Raw genomic sequence first — 22,132 nt, forward strand, 5'->3', positions numbered from 1 at the left:
GGCTAACTATAGCCAGTTAGCTTTGTATGTAACAAAAACCCACCCATCTCGTAGGAGCGAAGCTTAACATTTCATTCAATAAAATGATGGTACAAAAGGAGCACTAACGCAACATATCTTATGTTGACAACGTGGATGCAGATATAGGAAACTCCGAAGGCAGTCGTAATATTTACCTAGCTAGCAGTCTAGGCTAACGCTGTTGCGCTAACGTTAGCAAACGTTGGCGTAGCTAGCTGTCTAAACTTGTGAAAAGCCGAACAACATCCCCATCCAAGCTGTGTTTCACTTTCCCTCCAATATTATTATACACATAATAAAGACACATGGACTCAGTCGAGACCAAAAGCCATATTTTGCAACACCAGTGGCACAGACCAAGACCATAAACAGTGAACAGAGACGGGGCTTTCGTCTGTCGTCTCCCCAACGTGACGTAATGCAATGCATTGTGGGGGAAAAGAGAATCATTGCAAACCGCTGTAAAATAGTACTACTTTTTCGTATTTTATTCCGTTTTGTGATATCCATTGTATTTGATGTTGTTGGGTAACAGTTTAAATGTTTATTACCAACAAGCAAATTGCACAAATTCATTAGAAAATAAACCCTGCAACATGGGCTTTAACTGATTGTCAGGGTGTGACTTTATTTTACGCAGGTTTCGAGCTTGATCCAAACGATGCATGTTTAGGTTTATTGTCCAGTTTGAGTTTTATCAGTGTTTGTGTATTTTGCATTTGGTGTTATTGGTTGATTTGTTGCATGTTTTATCAGTTATTATTTGCATGCTTTTGTGGATTGGCTGTGTTTTGTTGATTGCTGTGGACATTTGTTGGACTGGGGATCAAGGTAATAAGAAGCAGCTGTGACTGACTGGACCACACCCCCCTCCACAGCTCAGGATTGGCCAAAGGATAGTGTGCTGTGCTTGTTAAAGGTTGATGTGAGACAGGTGCAGAGAGAAGGAGAGCAGAGAAGAGACACAGGTGTAATCGGCTGGGGGAGTGTTTTAGTTTAGTATTTTGTATGCTGTGCAGTATTAATCTGTTTTGTCTTAAATAAATTGTTCAAAAGTAATCCTGTGGAGCTTCAATTTTTTAACAGTGGAAAACGTTTATTGCTGGTAAAACGGAAACATACACTATCGTGCGACAGTATTGATCGAATTGTTGGTTACCAGTTAAACATGATTGAAACACCATTACCATGCCTAAATTAAAGAATGAAAGAGTGCTTGGCATTGCTTTGACTTTTTAGTTTTATTATCTTTACTATAATCTCCTACATACCTATTCATAAAATAATTCACAACTTGTACACATTTTAAAAGAGATATTAGTAAAACGAGGCAGTCAGCAATGGGTGATACACTTGAAAGATGCTGCGGTGATAGCAGCAGATGGTAGCCTCAGGGATAGTGAGGCATGCATGCTTATGATTTGACGTTTGTTGGTTTGATTTCCTGTCGGATGGGAAAATCTGGAAAATGAGCAAGACAGATTCATACTACTTTTAGTAGTTGTAGCAGCAGCAGCAGCATTCATAGCTTATATATACTTGTAGTTGTAACAGTTACTGCCTCAGTTCTATGGATAAATAATATAGATTACCTTGGCAAGGAATTGCTTTCTGAATTTGATGTGCAATTCAAAGTGTCACAGTAATGTACAGCTCAATGGACATTTTGACTCATTAAACTAAATTAATTTCATATTTGAAGTTAGATTTTAACAGTTTCAAAACTCCAGCTTTATGACAACCAATTAGGTTTGAACAGTTGATTAGTAATCATTTGTAGCCCAAAATAATTTCTGATTATAAAAATGCCAAATCTGTGTCTAAAACATATAGTCCATCTGAAATATTCTCCCACGATTACTGCCAGCATGTGCATGTAATTGTTATCAGCTGCGACTATAATGACAATCAGCCTTTGTCCAAAATTGTTACAGTCTCCACTAATGAGATGGTCCTAAAAACCAACACATAACAAAGCCAACTAACTGCTACCAGACAAGTGATGAATAATCTCTCTGGCAATTCAGTCTACTTACTTAATATTGTAGCAGTTACAATTAGTGATTCTGTATGGTAACTTCTTTTGTTTAAATCCTAGTGCTACAGTACCTCAAGAAGTAAGTTGCTGTGTATCAACTTTTGAACTGCATCATAGTTTTAGTGTTGTACTGATGCCATTTTTGGGACAGGGGTGCTTATCCTTCCTACAACATACTACAACATAATTTGGTGTTGGTTCATGCCCTCCAAAACTGCACATACGTGTAGGCATTTTCTGATCGACAGGACGATATTGCCATTTCAAAAATAAAAATCATTTTCTGAACTTACACCGCTATGGTTAAAGGGTCTGTACTCAACATTCAGCAGCATGTGGCCATGAAAAAATGTAGGTATTTCACGTATTGGGGAACAGCCTGTGAGCGCCATGTGGAGGCAACCCCAGCCCTGTTTTTTTTCAGTATTTCAAGTACAGCCCCTTTAAGGTTTGGTTTAGGCACAAACTCAACTTGGTTAGGGTTATAAAACCATTGTGGTTTGGGTTACAATTACTACTTTGTTAAGGTTATGGGGATGTTCATCGTCATGATTACAATAATAAACACTTAGCTAATGGTTAAAATAAACCAACGTTTCAGTGTCGATAGGAAACTGATCTCCTTTTTAAAGATCGTCGTTTGGTTGACCCATCCTTTAACCCCAACCTCTTTCCTCTGCGAAATTTGTGACTCTACAATAACATAACCCGATATCCTCTTTTGAAGACAGACAAGTCATAATCACTACAGCCACTAGCCTTTGTTACAACATTTGTTTCCCTAATACAACAGACACCTCACATAAAATTACTGGCTTCAGACTGCATGTAGCTTTCTTTATGAATGAAAAGTGAAGAAATGCAACTTTTACTGAGGAATGCAAAACCTCAAACAGATTAAGAGGGCTTTAGTGCCTCAATGTTTTGACAGTTACCAGTGCACTGTCCCATGTTGTCTATATATACATATAGCCAGATGTCAGGAATAAAACCAGGTAAATAAAAATCAAATGCCTAGAAGCAGCCATACAACAAGCTCCGCTGTTCAATATACTAAACCCTATATTTAGAGAACTAATCAACCAAGATGGACTTAATAAGAGGTTGAATAAATGAATGGGTCAGATGACATAATATTAACTTAATAACTGGAAAAGTATAATTATGTTGTGCTGTTGGTGTACAAGAGGTGAAATCAATGTCATTAGCATCTTGCAATACATATTCAAAACCAGTAAAACAACACTCAGGAAAATTTGACTTAGCAAGCCACTGTTGATTGGTAATTCTCTAAAAAAATGTAAATTTCCGCTAGCCATTAGGCAAAGCCTAGTACAACACATGATGTAGGGAGGTCAGTAACAGGACATTTGTGCCAGAAAAAGAGACCTAGATTCAAAATCTAATATTTATTTTAAATATATCCTGTTAGACATGTTTAATCAGTACTGTATAAATGTTAAAATAAGAATAGTTCTTTTTACTTGCCATGAGTTTTACCTGACATGGTATTGAAACACAAGCACTTTTCACAGACACACTCAAGTCAACCACCCGCCACTGTCTGTCACTGTTTACACACTGCACAGAGGAGAGTATAAAGAGCTCTTTCTCCACACTTACTCTAGTCCTCTGTCTAACACAAGCAAGAAAAAGTTCCCTCACTTCACTAACATTATTTTTGGCTTCCACAGTATTTCATAAGAATAAATACACTTTATAATCTTGTATACATTGGTAAATTTAGTCATCATGGGACTGAAACATCTTATTTAGAACCATTTTTGGGTAATTTGAGATAATCTGTGGAAAGCTAGGGCTTCAGTTGTTTGAAGGTTTCCATGCTATGGGTTTTGGTGTTTTTGGGACATATTCTTGCCATTGAAATTACTCTTAGTTGGGCTGTCTCAACCATGAGGAGAAAAAAAAATGAAGTGAAGTCAGCCTGGCCTGGTCTACAGGTGTTCGTAATGGGAAGCAGCCTGATTCTACAGCACATCAGAGAAAGAAAGCAGCGATCTTGCAGCCAGACATGCAACTAACCCTTTATATGTCTCAGAAAGTCAGGAATGTCATTCTGTCTGAGCACATTGTAGATGAGAGACATCTAAAGTGATGGCTTCAGCTGATAAAAGTATAATTTCAAGGCTACAGCGATGTTCCTCTGTGAGATGACTTGATAATTACCATTTTATTTATGCTGTATGCGGCATAGTATGCCACATATTGGAATAATAATAGTTGGCATCCAGATCTAAGGTAAGCCTGTCTTAGAAAACATTTTTGTTTGTGCCATTTGTAATATTTTGTGGCCCTTCAACCTTGTTTAAATAACTACTCTCCACTTTGTGCTCATAAACCCAAGTCCGCCACAGTAAAATATTTATTACATGGCAATTATGAAATAACATAAAAATGTAGTTAATGTGAAGTTGATGGAGCTTTTGAAAGTTCGCAAAATTGCTGTGTAGCACAGTACAATAACTATGAGCTTCATGGACAGTTTGAGTACTACACAAATTGTCCTCCCTTAATGTAACAATTTATCACCTACAGTGCAGCTCTGCTTTCAGCCAATCATGAAAAGCTGAAGGTAGAGCTGTATTTTTGCACCACCTGGTAGGGGCGGATCTCCAGTGAGCCCTCAGGATGAAAATGTTGAGTTAGGAGACTTGCATGACCTTGGTATGTGAGGCTGATGTGAGGCTGCGGCTGCTATAAAACAGACGTCAGACTTATTCTGCAGCAAATATACTGTACATCCTCTGTTGCACCATCCTTATTACAGGTGGCAAGGTGAATATTAGATGTGAATATAATCTGTTGTGAAACTGATTTGGTATAGTTGTTGGGCACAGAAGATAAATTTAGTAAAGGTCATGGCAAAATGAGCTTAGGTGGCCACATGGTGGACTGTTGACTGAAACGGGGGTGAAGAAAGCAGGGAGTCACCCTGTCTGAATGGGAAGATAAAGGGGCTACTGTGAAGTGAGGGTGGGTGGCCTCAACTAGCTCCAAGTGGTTGGTGTGTGTGTGTGTGTGTGTGTGTGTGTGTGTGTGTGTGTGTGTGTATCCACGTGTATTGGGGGACAGGCACATTTGTAAAGCAACAAACCTTTTGATAGGTCAGTGAGGGAGCCATCTTTCATGATTCCTGCACGGGCAGATTTATGATTCAACCAGAAACTGGACTTAAATGTTCACACCTGCAGCACAAAATAGCTGTGGAACTCAATTCACTCACATTTGACGGGAAACAGCAGTATACTCTGCAGTCACAAAATCAGTCAGTTGTTTGATTCAATAATGCAATATTGCAACATTACAACACTGAGACTTGGATTAAAACTAAATCCCAGACACACACTGCAATTATTAAGCATTAAAGATTGATAGATAAATTGGTAATAGACTTGGAATGTGTGTAGATTAAAATCATAGACAATATAATGTGACAGTTACTGTAACTGGATAGTATTTGGACACAATTTCACATGAAGACTACATTTACAATACTGCTATTATGTATATAAATGTACAGTCATTTGCCAGTTTATTAGGTACACTTGGCTAAAACAAATAGTCTAATATCACAGTTCTGCAAAAAATCCTACCTTCATGAAGGTTATAATGTTCAGTTTTTGTTGAAACTGTTTAAGAGAGGTGTTGATTCATCATTACCCACCCCATTTATATAAATATGGGTAGGCCAAATAACAGAAACACCTCAGTATTTGTAAAGCAATACAGTTCAACAGTACCACAAACTACATCCTCTAAAATGACCAACCAGTTTAATATAGATATACATATTAAATATAAGTGTTTCCCTCACTTAGGCTAATCCCCCTAAACTTCACACTTATGTAACCACCCTACCACATTAAATGCAAGGCCATGTGACAAATACAGCATGTAACCTATAATGTATAATATTTTTGTACATGGAATAATGTTATAATGCAGTCATAAGACACTCATAATGTGCCTTAGCAGCACATATGCTACCCAAATAGACCAGAGGTTTGATCTTCTTAGCCGGCACTGACTAAAAATGTATTTCTCACATTTCCAGGTTTGCTCTGTGGGCAGTGGAAGTCAAGCCTAATTCACAGAGCTCCTTTTCATATGTCTCTGTGTCTCCCTCCCACCCTGTAACTGAGTTGTTGAGAATTGCCCTGTAACAGCATGCAGTCTGCACCTAGAGGGGCAGCACTGAAATGCTGTGGCCTCTAAATGGAAGCCTACAAGCCAGGGTTTACAAACCGGCAGAGTGATGCACTGTAGGAGGTATACTGTACGTCTCTATTCATATTACAAAATGACAGGGTGTGTGTGCTACTGTAGGCATTTGATGTGGTGGAATTTGGATGGATGTTTGATGTTAGTCAGTCTGTCTGTCACTGCCATATAGCTTTTGATTGCAAGGGAGCATATGAGCACTACCGAGCTTTTTTCATTAACGTCCTTGTTCCTGTACCCTTACATGACTCCTCCAGTCATTCATTTTTTCTATATATATATATACTGTCTCCTACTGTACATGCTGATCCATGGTACTGAGTCATTTTCACCACACAGCTCTTTATGACTCTAATGCTGCTTTAAAGACTCTGTCCAAACTAAAAAGGTCACAAAAGCACTAGTGTAGTTTATACAACCGTTTTTATACAAGTAGCTAAATATATAATGCTGGGTTGTACTGAAATGCTTAAAGACATAACTACAAACTCTGAGTAAACATAGCTGGCATTGGATAGGTAGATGCATTAACTTTCAACTCTGATAACCCTATTATTTGTTCACCCCTAAGATGTGCCAAATAATGTGCTAAAAGACAGGACCTAAAATAATTAAAAAATGATTCTTTGACTTGTTCTACTTGTTTTATAAGAAAAAGAACACTTTAAATGTAATGTTCAATTAAAAAGGTTGTTGTTGCGCCACTGACTCTAGAGTCTGGGATGTTCCAACACTTGAACCAAACACCAAACATTTCCATGAAGTGATGGCAAATTTGATAAAATGCAATGTATCACCTACTGTATGTCAGACAGGTTACATGTTTCTACAAGTATGTAATGTATTACTATTAACGCCTACAACATATATTGAAAAAAAAGGGTTAGAAGGGTAAAATATAGTGGCTGCAGTAGGTAATAAGTAACTTCAATTGTCAACAACATATTTAGAAAAATAAATCCATGCATGCTCTATTGATCTTAATGAAATATTTGCCTAGCTGACTGTACCTACTTGCAGGAAAACTAACAAGCTAATTTAGTGAAGAATGAATGTGAGTTGGGATTATCGTCTCATTTGGAGCTCCTCAGTTCACAAACTGCAAGAAAGTTTCATAATAAATTCCTGACTGTGTAATTAGTTCTGGTTTTGGCCAGCAAATTCATGAACGTACTGTCAGGCTAGTGATTGAAAAAGGATAGAGTGTGCAGTTGTCCTGTTTGACCTTTGACCACAAAGGGAGTTTGGTGAAGAGGTCACAACATAGCTCAAGACGAGTCATGTAGCACTCACCTCCAGCCAGAGTTGCCTGTTCTGTACTGCTTGTGCCTTCTTTTACTCTGTTTGGCTCGAACAAGTTATCCAACACAGCCCCCCAAAGCGAGCTTCCAGTACAGACCCTTGGTGTTCAGGTATGCTGCGGAAAAGCATTTCAGATGAATGGAGAGGGAGGAGGAGTTCAGTGCAAACCTGTTTGTGGTTAGACAATTATTTCAGCTGAGTTATAACATTATTAATCCAATATTTTATAATAAATTACTTGCTTCAAAAACTCCATTAACTTAATAAATGCTGGTACACGCGAACCAAAAATAAGCAGCTTTAATATGTATTATAAATCACAAAGGAATGGTATTAGATCTTTAGAAAATATTTAAATATATGTTATAATGACTTAATTCCATTTTTGTTCTTTGTCTACTTGCCAGCAACGTGAACCCAGAAATGTTGAGTACCCCAAAGTTTTATGTTAGAAATGTGCAGTATGGGTCCCCAGCATTTAGAAACTGCAGGATGCTGACTTGCATATTGGGCAATTTGCATAAGGCACCATGGCTGACCTTGACAGCGTGCCCATCTACAGGTGCTGTTTTGGAAAGCAGTAGACCGCCCTAATCCACCAGCTGTGGACATCACCAAGCTCGGATAGGACAAAGATATTTGGATTAGCCGGGAGCTATCCGGAGTCCGGCACTGCCGGAGGCGCCCACAAACAAAGACTTTCTTGACTTTCAAAATGATCTTTTAAATTGACGAACATATGTGTAATTCATGGCTCAACTCAAACAGGATCTCTCCCCGTTCACTACCATACATATTTTTTCTGAAATTAGGTCCCACAAGGTCCACTGGAAGGTGAGGAACTTTGCCTCTCTATGGCTTTTCAGTAACGCGTTATTATGGAACCCACGCAACTTCTAGGAATTCTAGCCTTCAATAGCATTCACACACTACTATTGGCCAGGCGTCCATGCTTGCGCAAGGTAACATAACCCGATTTGTTCAGGTCCTATCCCCTGACCAATTGGCTATCTTAACCTTAACCACTCGAGGTCAATGCCTAACCCCATCCAATCGAGCTGCTTCGTAGGGCGGGCCTTTCCTAGAAGTTACGTGGGTTCCATTATAACGCTTCAGTAACCTATGAGTCACAGAGACTACATCCATGTTTTACAGTCTAGGGGTAGGACATAGGAGTCCTGGAATAGGTTTAGAAACACAAGTTTAATGTACCCAAAATGATCAGAGCAGAAAAGTGAGCACTAAAATGATGTGTTAGAACTGGAAAACGTTCATCTAGTAAGCACAATTTGCACTTCTACTACTCTGTATTCTTATAAACCATATTGTTATTAACAAACTCTTTCTTATCTTTTTCTCCAGACTCAACATTCTTGTTGTCTTGCTCTTCTTGCGAGTGTGTGGTAAAGGGTTTCAACATGTACAATCATAGCTTTTGCAGAGGCAGTAGCTAGTACATGGCTCTCTAATGACAGATACAAATTGCGTCGGTCATTAGACAGCCATAAAATATTATTCAAACATATGAGATCCATGCATAATTTCAGATAGCTGGAGGGAGAGACAGAGAAACGTACGTGATAGTAAAGTGAACATTGGCACGCATCGACACATAGAGCTACATTAAGTCAACAGCTACAGAAAATAATAGAGAGACGCCGAGATCAAAAAGTGGCTGATTGTCAGCCACTGTGGTACATAGGCATAAGCCGATCCCCTGGCGGCACGTGCCGAAAACTACAGCGGCATTTTCCGGTGGTTAGTCTCGCATTGCCAGACCTTGCTCCACAGCGCTGGGGAGGAGGGTCTGGCTAGTCCACACAGCATTCCGGGATGGGAGAAAAACGTGCTCTGGTTTATTGGCATTTCTTTAAACCAATCACAATCGTCTTGGGTGGCGCTAAGTGCCGGACGGAGCCACGGTGCCGCTGCAAAATAGCCTCGGGAAGGAACTTGTTTTGGTGGAACGTGTACGTTCAAGGGTTGTTTTAGTCGTGCAACAGAAAACTCAGATTGGACAGATAGTCTAGCTAGCTGTCTGGATTTACCCTGCAGAGATCTGATGAGTAGCTAACCAAACCATAGTCCTCATAAATCCACCAGAGTTTAAAATTACAACACAAAGAAAGCAAGGTAACAGATATCCGGCCGAAAAAAGGCACATCCGGCGGAATTTCTGGCGGCACCGGAGCAATCCCAGAAGTGGAGCGTTGTAGATATAGACTAGCCGGTGGCTGATGGCATGCCACTCTGGTACAGCAGCACTGGGTGCTCACTGCACTGACCTGTGCCGGTTGTCAAATAAGTGGCATGTCGCTTGTGTTCCACCAGCACACCGTTTAACTGCAGGTGGAAGTGGTAGGCAACTGTCAGTAACAAACAAGTAAAGTAATTTCATATATCCTTGCCAATGTACTCAAAGTTAATATTAGAGCTAGCATGAGCTAACATAGCTATTGTTAGCCTAACCACCATAGACTGTATAATTATATATATATATATATATATATATATATATATATATATATATATATATATATATATATATATATATATATATATAAGACACTATGGTAGCGAAGCTAGCTCATGTTAGCTCCAATACTTGAGTAGCATTATATCGGCAATATATGAAATTATTTTATTGTTTGTCACTGACCGTTGCCTAACGTTACCACTTCCACATGCCGTTAAGCGGTGTGCTGGTGGAATACAACCAGCACAGGTCGGTGTAGTGAGCGGCCAGTGCCGCCAGGGGATCTGCTTATACCGCTGTACCACAGAGGCTGACCATCAGCAACTTTTCGATCTTGGCGCTACTGAAATAATATGTAGAAAGTTATCCATGGAAGATTACTGTAACAATTAATTTCATTAAACAACAAAAAGCGATTACTTTTTTCTAGGGCTGTCAAAATAACGCGTTAATTTCGATAAATTAATCTGAGAAAAAATAACGCGTTAAAAAAAAATAACGCAGATTAATCCATTCCATATTGACGTTTGACCCGTTCTAGCCACCATTGGACTGTAAAATGAAGGAGGGAGACGAGAATGTTCTGCCTGGATCATTAATTGGAACATTTACTTGTAAAAATCTTCTTCCTGCCAACCCTGGCTACCGAAATCTGGTGCCACTGATATGTCTGCTCTTCTCTCTGGTGCTCTGAAACTGACGATACCGGCAACACAAACACCGCTGCACGTGACGCTAGTTAACACTATACTCGACAGCAGCTAACGTTAGCCTACCGCTAGCTAGTTAACACTACACTCAACAGCAGCTAACGTTAGCCTACCGTTGGCTAGTAGCTGGATTAAACACGGTTAAAATGCTGACAGCTAACGCTAAACGGTGTAAAGTTTGACTGTGTTTTACTGTAGAGGATTCAACACCTGTACGTAACAATCTGCAGCTGTCATCGGAAAAACAACACAGACGGTGCGTTCAATGAAACTGGTAAACTACAGCCTCGTGGTGCATTTGAAGTTATTGTAAATGTCCCTTTCCCATCTGGTGGTTGTTTTTGTCGTTCAACAGCAATTTACTAGTGAAATAAGTTAATGTTATTGTTATACATTATTATTAAATCATTTCATTTTGACCATATGGCCTTAGCAATAAACAAGCCATTCTTTAATGTCACCAACTGTTGTTTAGTACCCTTTTTTTTTCTTTTCTTTTTTTACTTTCTTAAAAAGTATCGGTTCAGGCACCATTAATTATGTATGCGATTAATTTCGATTAATTAATCAGAGTATGTAATTAATTAGATTACATTTTTTAATCGATTGACAGCCCTACTTTTTTCTAAACTTTCAAGGATTTACTAATTTCATGACTCTTCCAGGGCTGGCAAATAGACTATTTAGGAAAACCTGTTTCTGGACTCTGGTATAGTCCATTTTCAACAACTGCCATTTTAACTTGTCATTGCAAAAAAAGTACAGGTGGTACAAATAATTTAAATTATGGCTGTGTGCATTTACAGTAGATGTGCAGTAACCCATTTCTCAGCCAGCATGCATAATACACATACATACGTGACAAATACATGGAATACAGCTATCGCTATTCATCATCATTGTTTTTGGTTACACCTGCATTTAACAAGCCAAAAATGTCTCCTATTGAAAAGGTCTACTGTGCATGCTAGCTTACCTGTAGAGCTAGCTTACTAACACACCTAATGTAATGGAGCCGTTGTTAATTACACCTGTGTTTCCTTCTGTTATAAGTCAATGTCAGATATTAGAGCCATCTACATTTTTTTTAAAGCTCCATTATGCTATATTTTAGTATTACCACTGAATCAAATGAGTCCCTGAAACATGATGATGCTAGTAGCTAGCTACTTCCAAACCAACTAGAAATCACTACCACCCATATAGACAGTACTTTGTAACTTTTAGCTAATCTCAACTTGTAATTTTAGCTAACGTATGTATACACATATGTGCTGACATTTGTGTCTAACTGGAGAAACCTGTGTAAACAATAAGTAAGTAAGCTAGTTTGCCATTAGAATGCACATTTAACCAAAGAAAAAAATGTTAGCTTTGCTAACTACAGTAACATTAGGTTAGTTGTTAGCAGTTAGCTAATATTACACCAGCAAGTTTAGTCAAACAGAGAGAATTACATATTATTATATTGCTGGAAAACAATAAAGTGCAAATAGAGGTAGCTTAGAGAGGAACTTACTCGGTGTATAACTTTTCTCGTGGTTTCTTTCGGTTTATCTTTGAAGTACTTTCCATATCAAGCCCCCCTGTCACACACACAGTTGCAATTCATTGATGCTTGATTGTGTCTTGAGTCTTGCAGGTGATTGGCCAGCTGGTCTGACTGTCAATGCTGCTGGGTAAAATATTAAATGATGAAAGCAACTGATAACCAGCAACGTATGTTGTCTTAACTGTTTTGTATCACAAAAGCAATTCAAGTAATAAAAATTGAGCAAGTTAAAAAATAAAATAATAAAAAATAATCAAATAAATGGGATTGGCCAGCTGTGACTGGATGAGAAAGTAAACTATTAAAATCATTAAAAACTGTACAGTATTATTTTCACCGGTCTACTACTGGCCCAGAATACACCAGATTTGGTCATATTCTAACTATAAAGTGGAGTAAAAAGTACAATGTTTCCGTCTAAAAGTAGTGTTTTATTGTACTTTTTGCACTTACTGTATGTGAGATACAATTAGGTAAATGTGTAGTTACATTACACTGTTAGCATCATTACAGTATCATCCGTGACCAACAAGCTTGGAGGCAGGCCTTCTATAATTAAAGATTTGCAACCAGCCATGAGAGGTGGTGGAGACTAGCAGTCGAGACATTGGACGTAGTGGGAGTCTTAATGTCACATTCATACACCCTTCCCACATTAGAATGATAGGACTGTGCATAAATGGCCCTTTGAATGTTACCTCGGTGCACTGCTAACCTCACCATATTACCTTAACACTGTTTATGGATGTCACTATATGGCACAGGTGGCTGCAGTAAAAAGGTATTTGAAAGGAAAGGCTAAGGCTATTTGAGGCTTAACAGCAGGGCTAAAAGCCTAAAAAAGAATTCATCATATTAAGACAATAACTAAAGCATCTCTGACAGTGAATCTATGAATGATGTGTATTTGCAGTGGTTTTGTGCAGGGCTGCGGCTGGAATCACTAAGAGATGTGAATAGTCTCCGTATGTGCAGTCCTTTGTTACCAATGCCAATGCATTCTCTGTGGGTACATTACAGTATGTGGCGTTTTTCTTTAACTTTACTTTGTTACAGAGATCTCTCTTGTTTGATACAAGATTAACATGAAAGCAGTAAGTGTCCCCTATTTGGAGAAATGATTTGAAGTAATAGGAATTTCTGTGTAAAGCTATAATTTTGGCTGGTTTTAGGTGTTGACAACTAATGTCAGAATGCACTGAAGATGAAACAAGATTATACCTAATTGTTCTCTTACATGGAAAGTTCTCACCCAGAGCCAAACAGTTGCGGCTTTATCATCAATAATCAAAACCATTTATACAGCGACTGCTGTTAAACTATCTCTTAGTGAAACTATCTTCAAAGGATTTATAATGTCCCCATGTGCCCATGCATTAGAGAGATAATTAACTGTTTGGAGAGGGCAGTCTGGCTGAACTTGTGGATTGGCGTAATGTAGAGAAACGAAACATCAAACAGGATGACATGGAACACAGCGTACGACTCTTTAGTAAAATTGTGATTATGGGATCTTTGAGCTGAAATAGAACAGCTGTGTCCCAGCTTATATTTTTCTTGCTTGCTAAATTTGAAAATTGAAAGCTGAAGTTTCAAAGATAGGCATGTTTGGTCCTCATTTTCATGACAGTAGGCAAAAATACACTGGATACCAGCTGACTGTATATCTATAAAGCATGCAATCATGTGTGTTGTACGTACTTCTATTCAGAGAATGGTAATAAAATGTCAGTTTTAGCCACGCTGCTAGGGATGGCAATGTTGTTCTGCTGTTACCAGCCCAAGCCCAAGACATCATTTTAAAGAAAATTACATAAGTCTATTTTAAAACACACGTAACCTATTATTTTAGCATGAACTGTGCCATAGCCTCATAATGAACTAAACTATAATTTTTTTTATGGAATTTTCAATTTCTGTATGTATTATTTAACCTGTTACCCTTTATGCATGGAAGCCTATACACACTATACACGTTTTGAGTTATCTCTCAGTAACTATTGGATGGATTGCCATAAAAATTGATTTTTGTTCCCTTTGTGATACTTACCTGCAATAACTGATTACTATTTTTTGGCCACCTGGGGGCAGTGGTTGATGAACTTGTTAGCAAACAGTTTCTTATTTACACATCCAGCAGTTACGGAGCAACATTATCATTCATTTTTAGTGTTCATGCTTGTGTCCAGGTGTGTCTGGTGATTGTAAGCCAAATTTTCACTCGTTTAGTTCTGTTTTTAGTCTCTACCAACTGCTGAAGGAAATACTGTACCTGGCTCTTAAGCTGCTAAATGCTCCACTATGTTGTGTTCACCAGCTAGTCACTAACTGTGCCTGTCTGCTGTGTGGTGTATAGTAGATTTTCAGATGTTTTCGCAGAAAACAGCACACTAACATGCTTACCTAAGATGGTAGACATGAATGTTACTTGCTAAACATCAGTTCGTCAACATTGTTACTGTAAGGATGTTAGCATGCTGACATTAGCATTTAGCTAAACACAAGATAAAAACAAAGTAGAGCCTCACAGAGCAGCTATCATGGCTGTAGATATATATGTGTGTTATATATTGATTTATCTTTTCATTTACTTGGTTATGAGATAGGTCATGTTCCAAACTATATGGTGAGTAAATCACAATGACAATGATTCATTAGTGCTAGTGTAAAACTACTGACCACAACCGTTTATGCCAGAGCCCACTGGGGTCATTAAACCTCAGAATAGACGGAAAGCATGTTATGGTGTCAAAGCAAGCTGTTGAGTAGGAAAGAAATGTTTGAAGTGACATTCTACTGCACATGTGATTTAAGTTATGTGTACAGATTCATAATGTGGAATAATAATTTGCTGAGTGATGGTTTGTATTGTCTTTGATAATGAAAATCTTCCATGTCCACAGTTTGTTTTCATTTCATTAGCGGGATTGCAAATAGATAAACTGCAAAACCTCTTACAGATCTCTGAGTGGCTGTTCTTTTAAACAACGTCATGCATTTGGTGTAAATTTACTTTTGGAGCCGGACTCGCTAATATCACTCATCCTGTAACTTTGACCCTGAGCCATTACTCTGCAAATCTTTAGATGGTATCTCTCTGTGGTCGCTGGTTTTCAGTGTTTAGGTCTGCAGGTAGCATTCCTCGCATTCTGCCTCTTAAGCCTGGATTCCTGGTCTCCCTCCACCCTCGGCAGTCTCCTTCCAGAGCGAGTGACACCGTGTTTGATCCCTGCACACTTCTTACCTTTCTCCACCAAGCCTTCTCCTACATTGCCAGGAAGAGGTCAGATATGTTAACATTTAAGTTGCATTAACAGAGGGCCCTTATTATCATTCATCACAGAGAACAGTTCAGGGTAGAAGTATACTGGACAGACGTAAATTATGTGTATGTGTTATGTGTGAAAAGTACTATCTTCTCACTCAGTTTCAAAGAGTGATTGAAAACAGGATACAAGACTTTGCTTTACTTTGCGATTCTGCCTGAGACTGACCATAGTAGGAGTTACCTTTAGCAACCAAATGAAGCTTGAGGCAATGTCGGCTGTAAATGTAGCTGCTGATGGCATCGTTTAAAGCACAGAAACACTGTTTTAATATATGTTTATTGTTGTGTATATTTATTTATGCTGAACCTACATATCATGTAAACCAAACAGGCTAAACTTGGCCTTTCCTCTACAGTGCATCACCATCCATCAAATTCTTGCTGGGATATGCTGATTAAACAGAGATTACCCATACTTCATATTATGTCTTTGCCTGGACTCAGCCTGAGATCCACTTTGGGCAATGATTATCAACCTGCTATCTGGAATATGCAGCTACGTATCAACACCACACCTCCCTTTTCTAAGCATTGTTTAGGTCTTGGGCAAAACAGAAATTATCTTTTATTCCTTCCAAGGAGTTAGCACACTTGTTCATTCAACAAAGAGTGACAGTGCAAATGTAAAAGAAGACATGCAAAACATGACCAGTCAACTTTTCATTTCCATAGAAACAGAATCAGTTAATAACTATTGCATGAATTATAATGACAATGAAATGATCAGCTTAATACGAATAACACGGCACATCTGTAAGCCACATGAGTCTTCAGTACTCAGATGGCTTCATACTGTACATCTGTCATCCATATTGACATGAACACAATACATTTATGCAAGCATTTAATGGTCTTATGTCAACAGCATGTTGTGTCTGTTGTGGCTGATTGAAATATAACTCATATGCAGTCAGCTTGGAACATTGACAATTGTGATCTAGTATGCATATGGGACATGTTTACTTTGATTTTGAAGACAAAGTTGTTGTAATCTTGAGCACTATAATTTAGTAGAAGCAGACACTGTCACTGTTAGTGGCTCAGTGTTACATATGAGTTGCTTTTAATTGTATTATTAGCATCAGGTATCCTTCTGATAGTTGGTTTGCTTATATGTTTGTACAGGTTAACTGGGCTGAACAGAGTTGGGTTTTTTAAATATTAGAATTAAACAAGACCATTTACTCATCATATCAACAATATACTGTACATATAGAAACATATCACTGTTTTTAGGGATACCACTTTGGTCCAGACTGAAATATCTCAGCCATAATGGTAAGATTGCTGTTAAATTTCCTCCAGATATTTAAGGTAATTGGTGGATAATTTGTAATGGCTTTGGTGATTTCCTGACCATTTGATTTCCTGACCATTTGTCCAATACTTTGGTTCATGACCAACTACCTGCAAAAAGAATGGCATTATGGTGAGCCTGGTGATTATAACCTGCTATACATTGGCATGTTAGCATTGTCACTTGATGTGGTGCCAGACCAGGTAGTTACTTGGATCTTACTGTATTTTAACAATGCTTATCATGTGAAGCACTTTGTGACTTTGTCTGTAAACGGTGCTAAATCAAATAAACGTATTATTATCATATTACTGGAAGACTGTCAAGCGACCATTGATGCAACCACTGCAGGTGTGGTTTCGTGCTGGGTCTTGAAGGTAGTCTTTCAGTTATAGTCTATAAAGACTGACAGGTTGTAAGACATTATGAGCATTTAACACAATAATAAGAGTAATAGTAGTATTTAGTAACAGTAACGAATTTTTGGAAGTCACTTTCAGCACACATATAAATGGCCTTTTCAAACAATTAGCTTGGCTTGTATGCTTCTGTAATCATGAATGCCAGGACTGAAGGATCACTGGCTCTAAAGGGAGGGAAATACAGACTGGAAACCAGTCACTACGTTCTGGCATTCCACACCAAACTGAGAGATGGGCTCTGTCAAACTCAAACACACATGCACAGTGTTAAACAGACTGACAGGAAGAGGAATTTTGGGACATGTGATCATTTCTTTTCTTGCCAAGAGTTAGATGAGAAGATTGATATATCCCTTACATCTGACCGTTCAATGTGAATCTGGAGCCAGCAGCTGGTTAGCTTAGCTTAGCATAAAGACTGGAAACAGGGGAACAGCTAGCATGGCTCTGTTCAAAGGTAGCAAAATTCACCTACCAACACCTTTAAAGCTTACTAATTAACACTGTATATCTTGTTTGTTAAACAGTACAAAAACCAAGGTGTAAACACAACCATCTTTAATTTTACATGGGGGGCTATTTCTTGGCAAAGTTACAGATGCAGTTGTTCAGAAAATACAGGATGCTTGAGATGCAAATGCTTAAACTAAAAGAGTCCAGTAAGCCCAGACATGTTTTCCAGTGAAATAAACCAAGTCTTGTCTGTGAAATATTTGTAGAGGCACAATGGAGGCATGATATGTTCAGGATCTACGTTTTTCAATGCAGTTTCCATGCAGGCTGCTGGAAATACACACTATCCCACCACAGAGGCCCCTGCTTCCCCATTCATTGCCCCAACCATGAAAGATCCCATTTAAAGCCTCAGAGGCTGGACATGACCTGGGTTTACTGTCTAGGGTGTATTAGCCTTCCCTCTGTGCCCAGTCAAGGAATACACAGGTCATATGGACTTGGTGAGGACTGTAGGACCCTGTTGAAGGTGCAGAGCCTGTGGAGATCCTCTAAACCTCTGGAATACTACTCATTTTGTTCCTTGAATACTCATTATTATTTAATGTATATTATTTTGTGTCCAAATAAGTCTTAGGTTCTGGACAATATAATGATCTTCATTAAGTATTCACGTTTATTTTTTTTATTTTTTTTAAATTAAACATTTATTTGTATTTGTCAATTCAAATGTGTTGTCGAGTGTTGACCTTATTTCTAAAGCAGCCATTTTGAACAATCAGGTGTCTGGAATCTTACCATCAATATAAAAGTAATGTTACTTCAACACATACCTCAGCAAGATGAATTTATAACAAATAGCCATTAGGAGACAGTGGTGCAGCGACTTGCGATGATCCTCACCTGCAGGTAAAACTGCCATAATCCTTTTGGGACTTAAAGTTGCTAAACTTAAAGTTGGATTTAAAGTGTGACTTTTTAAACAAGCCAGATATGTTTCACACAATTGATAATGGTTTATGCTGATGTTTAATGAGTTTCATAAACATTTAAAGCTGCTCTAATCAATATTTTGATATTAACATTGGATCGAAGGACTATCTGCAGTGCCTGAATTGGTCCAAAAAAGGTTCCAGGGCTCTAATTCAGTAGTTACATGACATAATCATCGCATGTGTCTTGGTTATATTTATATTCATACGTATATCTTGTAGGAGTGACATGAATAGTCGACTATTCGAAGATTCAATTGAAAGAGCCTCATTACAGTCAAATCATCGCAGTGTCTGAAAATGTGGTTATGGAAAAAAGGATTATTCCATTCGGACTACACAGGGGTGCTGAATGTCTGATTTTACATAGTTGCTTGATTTTTCCGAATAAATCATGATATTTAGCCTGTTCTGGTATAAACGTTAGCCTATTAATAATACTGTAAATAACAAATTAGAAGGGGACTCATGTGGACAAAAATCTGAAGTGCCAGTACTCAGTAGTTCTTTTTTTGGTTCCATCTCACTGCTATCATTAGCTTCGTTTTCAGCAGCAGTAGTAGTAGCAGTGTTTCTGGAAAAGCGCGAAGAGAGAGACAGATATTTTGACCAGGAGTTGGTGGAGACCAAAATAGAGTTAAAGGGAGAGTGACATGTGGACTTGCATTTTCCTGGTGGACAGAAACACAACTCCAGATGAATGCTAATGTTGCTCATTGTCTGCTGGACGTATATATAGGCGACTTTATCAACCTCATAGGGTGATTATATCAATGTTGTACATTGTACATACATAAAATACATCGTGTGCTAACCTTCCACCAAACCTAACTCATTTTGTTTTTCTAATGAAATATCAAGAAGCAGCTGAGCTTTAGTAAATTCCCACTGACTCTGTAGACATTTAATGTCTGCCTTTCTAGATGAGAGCATCACCTACTGAAAATACAAACATTAATCTTCATCCTGGTGACTGCTTTGTACTTTATAATGTCTTGCTGACAGAATCATTTCCTCAACTTACCTACAGAGGTAGTAACAGCCCTTCTCTCTTTTTTGCCACCTGAAACTCAGCCCTTTTTCAGTTTCTGCTCTTCTTCTGTACTCTGTAGTCCAACCCCTTTTCCTTCAACTCTTTCATTAGACTGATATGTAGGCCGGAACTGGAATTTATTAAGAATAAGATCTAGTGCTGTCATTGTCAACTTCTTCTGGTGTGGCAGACATCATGTTTTCCATGAAAGTTGTTAAATTAGATTTTATTAAATAAGACTTTATTGGTACAAAATATGAGCTCTTTTTCCCCAAAAATGTAGATATCAGCCAAATTGATAGAAACTGAGCCAGATTCTCTTTCCCTAGCCATCACATTGCCAATCAGCATCGCTCTCTCTTTTCCTCTCCCTCAGTCTGAATGCCCTACATCGGAGGGAGGACGGAGGATCGAGTGTCTACCGTTCCTCCCATCACCTGTGAAATTTCAGAGCCAGGCCACGGTGAAAGGGGGTATTGTGTCCCCCTGATGAGGAATGCCCTTGCATCGCTTCTCAAAGAAAAGGCTTCATTTGGCCAGGAATTTGGAGGCATCTCGAGAAGTGTAGGGGAAATTTTCTTGGGGGTGGGGATGGGAAGATGAAGGCCTTCATAAGCCTGGACAGGAGGACAGGCCTTCCCTCACTGGTACCCTATCACTGTGATACTGATTGATTTGCGTTGACCCAACAGAAACCTCAGGGCTACCTTTAAATCTCTATCCATGATTAATGAACAATCTAAACAATTTTAAGTCCAAGAAAGGCCAATTATAGGAGACGTGTTTTAATTGGGCATAAACCTAATGCAATATAATGATATATTGTGGTTGAAGAGGAAAACAAAGTATTTTTAACCTACATACAGTAGTTTGAATGTCAGATCTAGTACTGCTGCAGCAGCTGTTATTTCATGTAGCAAGGCTGACACCTACTGGAGAAAGACAACAACTACATGTTTAATGTTTTAAGACTTCTGATGGATCAATGCAAATACAGAGGACCACAATGGAAATACGCCTTTGGACTTATTGTGTTTTTATCTCTGTGATTTTGAATGTATGTTATTACTGCTGGGCAGTGTTTTATGTGTTTTTTAATCATCAAATAAATCAAATCAAACAAACAAATGTGTAGTTTGTTTATTGGACTACATTACATGGTGCAGATATTGCTTCTCATAGTGTGCATACTGCTTTACTGTTGAACTGAAACACTATTGCACTTCAATAGAACACTTAAAAGCTATTAAAAGCTCCAATATTGTAGGAGAACTGAATTTAATTTTAACTTCTGGCAATGTAGGATGTATTTGATGTAGCATTTTTGATGTTATGAACTTTGCATCAATACAACTCTAAAAGAAAGAAAGACAAAGTGTGCATTGTACTGTAAATGTAACCTTTGACACCTCTAAAGAATATTGATAAGCATTACTATCTCTATAGTATGGATTTGTGCTCTTTAAGACATAGAGAACAATGAACATAATAATCCAATGGTCTTACACAGCTGTCACATGAAAGCATGGTTTTCAAATATCTAACACAAGTGCCAACTCGGAGTGTAAGTTTTTCAGTCTTTTGTTCACATGTTGTAATGTTTGTGTCATATTATTTTAACAACAAGGTGTTCTGTTTCTAAAAATAGGCCTACATAAAAACAATAAAGAAAAACTGTAAGACAGATGTTCTCAAAATTCATACATGCACACTTCTAAGACAGTGTTTGCAGTAAGTGAAGCATGTCTTTGTGGTGGCAGCAGGGATGCATGTTTGTCAAACATCATTAGCTAATTTTTTAAACAGGTCACAAGGTGAGTCAAAATGTAGTTTTAAGAGCTTTATTATTTTAAGCTATGTCTTGCTCACATGTTGGATATTTCCAATAATTTAATGAAATTGCCACAAACCAATAAATGCCATTGTTGCTGCAATGGAGGACTATTTGATCTGACTTAATTGGAACTTGAGGTAAGACATGTGGTCAGGGACCTGATGATTCCATGGTTGCTATGTTTGGTCTCCAGGTGCGTCATTCGACATGATCATCATTCAAACAAAAACTTTCTATCTGTCAGAAATTCAGAAGATTTCTACTTTCACTCCACGATTTCTCTAAAAGAGACACTTCAACTGACGACTTTTTGCACCTAGAGTTCTACTTAAGACCTACTGTCACTGACAAAAGGACTTTTTACGTGGAAAATGTGAGATTTATACACTTTCTAAACCCATGTTGTTTTCTATGTATTTTGCCTTTGAGACT

The sequence above is a fragment of the Sander lucioperca genome, chromosome 1 (assembly GCF_008315115.2).
Source record: "Sander lucioperca isolate FBNREF2018 chromosome 1, SLUC_FBN_1.2, whole genome shotgun sequence".
Lineage (NCBI taxonomy): Eukaryota > Metazoa > Chordata > Actinopteri > Perciformes > Percidae > Sander > Sander lucioperca.